General features: G+C 45.3%; 4 non-coding genes across 4 annotated transcripts; all 4 read right to left on the bottom strand.

Moving 5' to 3' along the window:
* Window positions 1-4,384: 4,384 nt before the first annotated feature.
* Window positions 4,385-4,500, bottom strand: LOC135035585 (U5 spliceosomal RNA). Its single transcript, XR_010230593.1, has one exon. It is a non-coding gene; the product is annotated as a U5 spliceosomal RNA (small nuclear RNA).
* Window positions 4,501-4,775: 275 nt separating this feature from the next.
* Window positions 4,776-4,891, bottom strand: LOC135035575 (U5 spliceosomal RNA). Its single transcript, XR_010230584.1, has one exon. It is a non-coding gene; the product is annotated as a U5 spliceosomal RNA (small nuclear RNA).
* A 274-nt stretch (window positions 4,892-5,165) lies between these two features.
* On the bottom strand, window positions 5,166-5,282 carry LOC135035586 (U5 spliceosomal RNA). Its single transcript, XR_010230594.1, has one exon. It is a non-coding gene; the product is annotated as a U5 spliceosomal RNA (small nuclear RNA).
* A 59-nt stretch (window positions 5,283-5,341) lies between these two features.
* LOC135035423 (U1 spliceosomal RNA) lies at window positions 5,342-5,505 on the bottom strand. The gene has a single exon (XR_010230460.1). It is a non-coding gene; the product is annotated as a U1 spliceosomal RNA (small nuclear RNA).
* Window positions 5,506-6,841: the final 1,336 nt, after the last annotated feature.

Genomic DNA, 6,841 nt, shown 5'->3' on the forward strand with positions numbered 1-6,841 from the left:
ACACTAGAAAAGAGGTGCCTAAGAGGAGATATTATTAATATCTTCAAATATGTAAAGATACATAACAAAGAGTTATCAGAGGAATTATTTATTAAAAGAACACGTGGTCACTCGCTGCGACTGGAGGAAAGTTCAGAACGCAATGGAGGAAAGGTTTCTTCACTGTTAGGGCAATCAGGATGTGGAATTCCCTGCCAGGGAAGGTGGTAATGGCGGACTCTGTAATTGGATTTAAAAAAGGAATGGATACATTTCTGAATGAAAAAGCTATCCAAGGTTATAATACTTAAAATATCAACATGGTTAATCCGGGGGTAACATGAGTTATAGTAGCTAACTAGTCATAAAACATTATTCAGCAAGTATGTAGAATCATCACAACTTAAAACAGGTTGAACACGATGGGCAATTTGCCTCTATTCAACCTCAAAAACTATGTTACTATATTACTATGTTATTGTAGTATACAGAACACCACAATGCAATGAGCAGTGATAGTGAGCACTGATGAGGATACTAGAACTGACACTGAGCAGCAAGATGCAGCACTGGACTATTAGTAATGTACTGTAGTATGCTGAGCACCACAATGCAGCACAAGACAATGAGCAGTGATACTGAGCACTGATGAGGATACTACTGAGAACTGACACTGAGCAGGAGAGACACACTACTAGTATTACTGAGCAGCAATAAGTAACCACTGATACTGAGCACTGATATTGAGATTTCCACTGAGAGAACATAGCCACGTCCTCTCCGCTCTCTCTTCAATGCACGAGTAAAAATGGCAGCAACGCGCAGCTCTTTATATGGAATCCGAATCTCGCGAGAATCCGACAGCGGGATGATGACATTTTCCCTTGTTCAGGTTTTCCGAGTCAGGCGGGAACAACCGAGCCTGCCTCGGACCAGTGTAAACCACGTGGAGTTCGTGGGGAATTCGGTTCTCGGAGAACCGAACCCGCTCCTCTCTACCTTATACCCATCAATTTTTTTATTTTCAATCTAAGCCCCTGCAGTTTTCTGTAAGCATCTGCTTCGCTATGATGATCAACAAGTCACAAGGGCAAACACTCAGGGTTTGAGGCGTAGATCTTAGGACCAGCTGCTACAAGCATGGCAGAGGTGTCACTATCACTGGTGACACACAGAGAGGTGGCGAGGGAGATTGTAATGCAGTGCGCGCAGATAAGCAGCGCAATGGTAAAAAGGAGGCATGGTTTCATAGGTAGGGGCGTGGCCTGGTGGCCTGAATCTACATTTTGTTGCTCCGGGTGTCCCGGGGGTTGGGGGCTGCACCCGGGGACTAGTGTGTGAGCGGTGCTGGCTCCTGCACAGTGACAGGGCATGGCCACCCAGCATGACGCCTCCCTTCTTGACCATGCTGTAATTGCAGTCGCACTGCAGTTCAGCGTGATCATAAAAAATGGTGTAGGCTCCTGCTGGTGCAGACTGTATATACGCGCAGGAAGCCGCCACCATTTTTGTGATCACAGCGGCTGAATGTGATGTCATACAGCCGCTGTGACCACGCCCCCTGTGTCTCCTCCGTTGCAGACCCCATTTTGAAGCCTTGCCCCCGCACCGCTCCATCCCTGACTTGGAAATGGAGTGTTGCTGACCCACCTCTCCCCCCCTTCCCCACCCCGATTGACAGGCAGAGGCGATCACATTCTCTGCGGGGTGCCGCAGAAAATGCAGGCACATGCGTATGCTCTTAGCAATTTTTGCAGTTGGATCGCTTATTGTGATTGCAATCCAACCTGAATCAGGCCCTATTACCTATCACAATGCGCTGCGGGCAGTACAAAATTGGGTTAATATAGGAGAAAAACCCCCAGACCTGTGCTCCTTAACTGTACCTGGTGGCTAGTGGAGCGGCTGCCCAGTAATCAGTGTCCACCGCAGTGCGCACACGGCCCACCCCCTACGGCCTCGCTCCCCTTCATCAGCGGCCTCGTGATCCGGAAGGGTGGTGTGTGTGTGACTGACCTTAGGATGAAACCGGAGCCTCCGCTGCAGTGACCCAGCAACCAGGGCACGGGAGTATATAGCGCCGCTGGGAGTGATGAAGCTGCAGTAAAGATGTCTATTAGACCTAGCCTGCTGCAGCCCTTGTAGATTCTCATAAAACAAGTTCTTCTTTTCTTGTCAAAATTAATAGCTAAGAATAGGCTGCCTGAGGCAGGCCCCTGTTAATTGGCCTGCTACTGAAGGCACCAACTACAAACTGAGCTCCCTGTTCATGGAAGCGGGGTTATAGAGGAGAATGCACTGAGCTTCTTGGGAACAGTCAAAAGCTTTGAGCCGGTTGGTGCCTCAGATCAAGATCCTACTCTACACCCCAATGTGAATCCTTGTGGAGTCCAGTGTACCCCACAGAAGAAATTAATGTGTCACACCCATTGGCAGCAACCTTAGAATAGCTGCTGACGGGCACAATTGAGAAAGGAAGGGGGGGGGACATTTGAATCCAGCACATAGATGCAATTCAAATATGTAATTTGTACCTTCCTATTTTAAAATATAATGGATGAACCTCACCCTGTGAGAACAATCTTCATGATCAAGAGATCTAATATGTAAAATAAGTATGAGTTGGGATAGGGCTGGGGAGGGTGGCAGCTCGGGCAGCCCCTCCCCCGTCAAGTTAAGGAGATTCAACTGAGGAAGCACAAGGGAACTCTCGTCTGGGGACAACAACTGCAGGGAGACCACATCTTTTCAGATGAACATGGGATGGCGGAAGGCTGCCTAATACTGAAGCACCATCAAATATCAAACCATATCCAACAACTAGTAACAGCATTCCTGGGGGAAGGTCTGCAGCAGACGGATTTGCATACGGTGATGTCATCCAAGCAGTGGGCCAAAGTTGGCTGGAACCCTCATCTGCATATAAAAAGAGAAAAGGGGCATGCAGGGCATGGCGGCCTTTTGCAGTGCTTGGATGACCCCTAGTTCGCATTAAACACCCCCACCCTCCTTTGGTGTGGGGCTCATGTTGGCCATGCCCCATCCCCTGAAGCATTCATGCTGATTTCTTGCAGCAGCTGGGCACTGTAACAGCTCCAGAGCTGCTCTGTAAGGCAAGTAAAAGGGTGTGGGCCCTGCAGCACCACCTGTAGTTCGCATTGTGCGTTGGAAGGCACAAAGTAAGCAGACGGGAGGAGAAGTCAGGATAGTACACAAGGGCATCCTTTTCTCTTAGTCCGTAGAGGATGCTGGGGTCACATTAAGAACCATGGGGTATAGACGGGATCCGCAAGAGACATGGGCACTTTAAGACTTTCAAAGGGTGTGAACTGGCTCCTCCCTCTATGCCCCTCCTCCAGACTCCAGTTATAGGAACTGTGCCCAGGGAGACGGACATTTCGAGGAAAGGATTTATTGTTAAACTAAGGTGAGCATCTTACCAGCTCACACCTTAAGCATGCCGCAGAACGTGGCATTCAACAGAACACAAGCCAACGGCATGAACAATTGCAGCAAAAAGCTGACCAGAACCGTAACACAACATGTGTATAACCACAAGTAATAACTGCAGACACAGTATGGACTGGGACGGGTGCCCAGCATCCTCTACGTACTAAGAGAAAAGGATTTACCGGTAGGTATTAAAATCCTATTTTCTCATACGACCTAGAGGATGCTGGGGTCACATTAAGAACCATGGGGTTATACCAAAGCTCTTGAACGGGTGGGAGAGTGCGTACGACTCTGCAGCACCGAATGACCCAACTTGAGGTTATCATCAGCCAAGGTATCAAACTTGTAAAACTTAGCAAAAGTGTTTACTAAATAGCTGCTCGGCAAAGTTGCAATGCCGAGACTCCCCGACCAGCTGCCCAGGATGAACCCACCTTTCTAGTAGAATGGGTCTTCACCTAATTCAGTAACGGCAATCCTGCCGTGGAATGAGCATGCTGAATTTTACCACAGATCCAGCGCATAATGGTCTGCATGGAAGCAGGACACCCAATCATGTTGGGAGCATACAGGACAAACAGAGCCTCTGTTTTCCTAATCTGAACCGTTCTGGTGACATAAATTTTCAAAGTTCTGACCACAGCCAGAGACTTTGACTCAACGAAGGTGTCAGTGGCCAAAGGCACCATGTGGAAAGATGAACCACCTTCGGCAGAAATTGTTGACGTGTCCTCAATTCTGCTCTATCTTCATGAAAGATCAAATAAAGGCTCTTGTGATACTGCATGGTTTGTACTGTTTTCCATGTGCTCCCAGATCTTTCAAGCAAGTAGCATGGTCAAGAAAGTTCTGTTTGAAAAGAAACAAACATTTACTGTCATTGTTATGCAAATAAACTTACATTAAAGCTAACAAGAAAGCACACTCGTTCTGTCTTTAAACTGATAAAAGAAACCCCAATAATATGGGGCATGCAAAAATTGAGATAAAACTCAGTTTTGCTCCTCTCCACTGAAATCTTTAATAAAAGGCGAAATATTTGTTAGTTCTGAAGAGAAACCAGAGCATGACCAAGATTCCACCTGTCGCCTGAGTGCCATGCCAGCAGTTCTCATTCAGCTCAAAGTGAGCACCCAATTTGAATGAAAGAAAGCAGATTTCTCACCAGGCTTCCCCTTGCTATAAACATGGTTTGTACTCTTTTCCATGTGCTCCCAGATCTTTCAAACAATTAGTGTGGTCAAGAAAGTTCTGTTTGAAAAGAAACAAACATTTACTGTCATTTCTATGCAAATGAGCTTACATTAAAGCACACTCGTTCTATCTTTAAACCAATAAAATAAAACCCCAATAAGATGGGGCATGCAAAAATTGAGATAAAACTCAGTTTTGCTCCTCTCCACGGAAATCTTTAGTAAAAGGCGAAAGATTTGTTCGTTCTGAAGAGAAACCACAGCATGACCAAGATTCTACCTGTCGCCTGAGTGCCATGCCAGCAGTCCTCATTCAGCTCAAAGTGAGCACCCAATTTGAAAGAAAGAAAGCAGATTTCTCACCAGGCTTCCCCTTGCTATAAACATGGTTTGTACTCTTTTCCATGTGCTCCCAGATCTTTCAAGCAATTAGTATAGTCAAGAAAGTTCTGTTTGAAAAGAAACAAACATTTACTGTCATTTCTACGCAAATGAGCTTACATTAAAGCACACTCGTTCTATCTTTAAACTGATAAAAGAAACCCCAATAAGACGGGGCATGCAAAAATTGAGATAAAACTCAGTTTTGCTCCTCTCCACGGAAATCTTTAGTAAAAGGCAAAAGATTTGTTCGTTCTGAAGAACTAGCACAAGGGAACTCTCAAAAGAAGAACAAGGCTCTGAAACAAAGAAATCTGACTTTTACCAGAGCTGACCAGAGGAAAACACAAACACAGTCCCCCACTACCACAAATAAAGCAGTCGAGTTTCCCACATTTGGGGAAATCACAGGGGTCAGCATACCCAGAATGCAATGAATGAACCTCACCCTGGGAGAATAATCTTCATGACCATGGTATCTCCTATGCAAAATAAGTATGATTTGGGATAGAGCTGGGGAGGGCCGCTGCTCAGGCACATCTCTGTCAAGTTAAGGAGATTCAACTGAGGCAGCACAAGGGAACTCTCATCTGGGGACAACAACTGCAGGGAGAACACATATTTTCAGATGAACATGGGAGGGCAGAAGGCTGCCTAATACTGAAGCACCCCCAAACAACAAACCAAATGCAACAACTAGTGCAAGCATTCCTGGGGGAAGGCCTGCCGCAGATGGATTTGCATATGGTGATGTCATCCAAGCAGTGGGTCAAAGTTGGCTTCAACCCTCGTCTGCATATGAAAACAGAAAAGGGGCGTGCAGGGCATGGTGGCCTTTTGCGGCGCTTGTCTGACCCCTAGTTTGCATTAAACACCTCCACCCTCCTTCGGTGTGGGGCTCATGTTGGCTATGCCCCAGCCCCTGAAGCATTCAAGCTGATTTTTCTCCCAAACGAAAGACACTAGAATGAAAATTTTAAAGCCTCCTGTTAGTGCTTCATCTACACGTTATAGCCCTGAATTTTCCAATGCCTATCTCTTTGCAAAAGAGAGATATCGGCAAGGAAATGCTGTATTGTACCTTTGCATTTTTCTCCCAAACGAAAGACACTAGAATGAAAATTTTAAAGCCTCCTGTTAGTGCTTCATCTACACGTTATAGCCCTGAATTTTCCAATGCCTAGCTCTTTGCAAAAGAGAGATATTGGCAAGGAAAAGCTGTATTGTACCTTTGCATTTTTCTCCCAAACGAAAGACACTAGAATGAAAATTTTAAAGTCTACTGTTAGAGCTTCATCTACACGTTATAGCCCTGAATTTTCCAATGCCTAGCTCTTTGCAAAAGAGAGATATCGGCAAGGAAAAGCTGTATTGTACCTTTGCATTTTTCTCCCAAACGAAAGACACTAGAATGAAAATTTTAAAGCCTCCTGTTAGTGCTTCATATACACGTTATAGCCCTGAATTTTCCAATGCCTATCTCTTTGCAAAAGAGAGATATCGACAAGGAAAAGCTGTATTGTACCTTTGCATTTTTCTCCCAAACGAAGGACATTAGAATGAAAATTTTAAAGCCTCCTATTAGTGCTTCATCTACACGTTATAGCCCTGAATTTTCCAATGCCTAGCTCTTTGCAAAAGAGAGATATCGGCAAGGAAAAGCTGTATTGTACCTTTGCATTTTTCTCCCAAACGAAAGACACTAGAATGAAAATTTTAAAGCCTCCTATTAGTGCTTCATCTACACGTTATAGCCCTGAATTTTCCAATGCCTATCTCTTTGCAAAAGAGAGATATCGGCAAGGAAAAGCTGTATTGTACCTTTGCATTTTTCT

This window comes from Pseudophryne corroboree, unplaced genomic scaffold (genome assembly GCF_028390025.1).
Source record: "Pseudophryne corroboree isolate aPseCor3 unplaced genomic scaffold, aPseCor3.hap2 scaffold_606, whole genome shotgun sequence".
NCBI classification, from domain to species: domain Eukaryota; kingdom Metazoa; phylum Chordata; class Amphibia; order Anura; family Myobatrachidae; genus Pseudophryne; species Pseudophryne corroboree.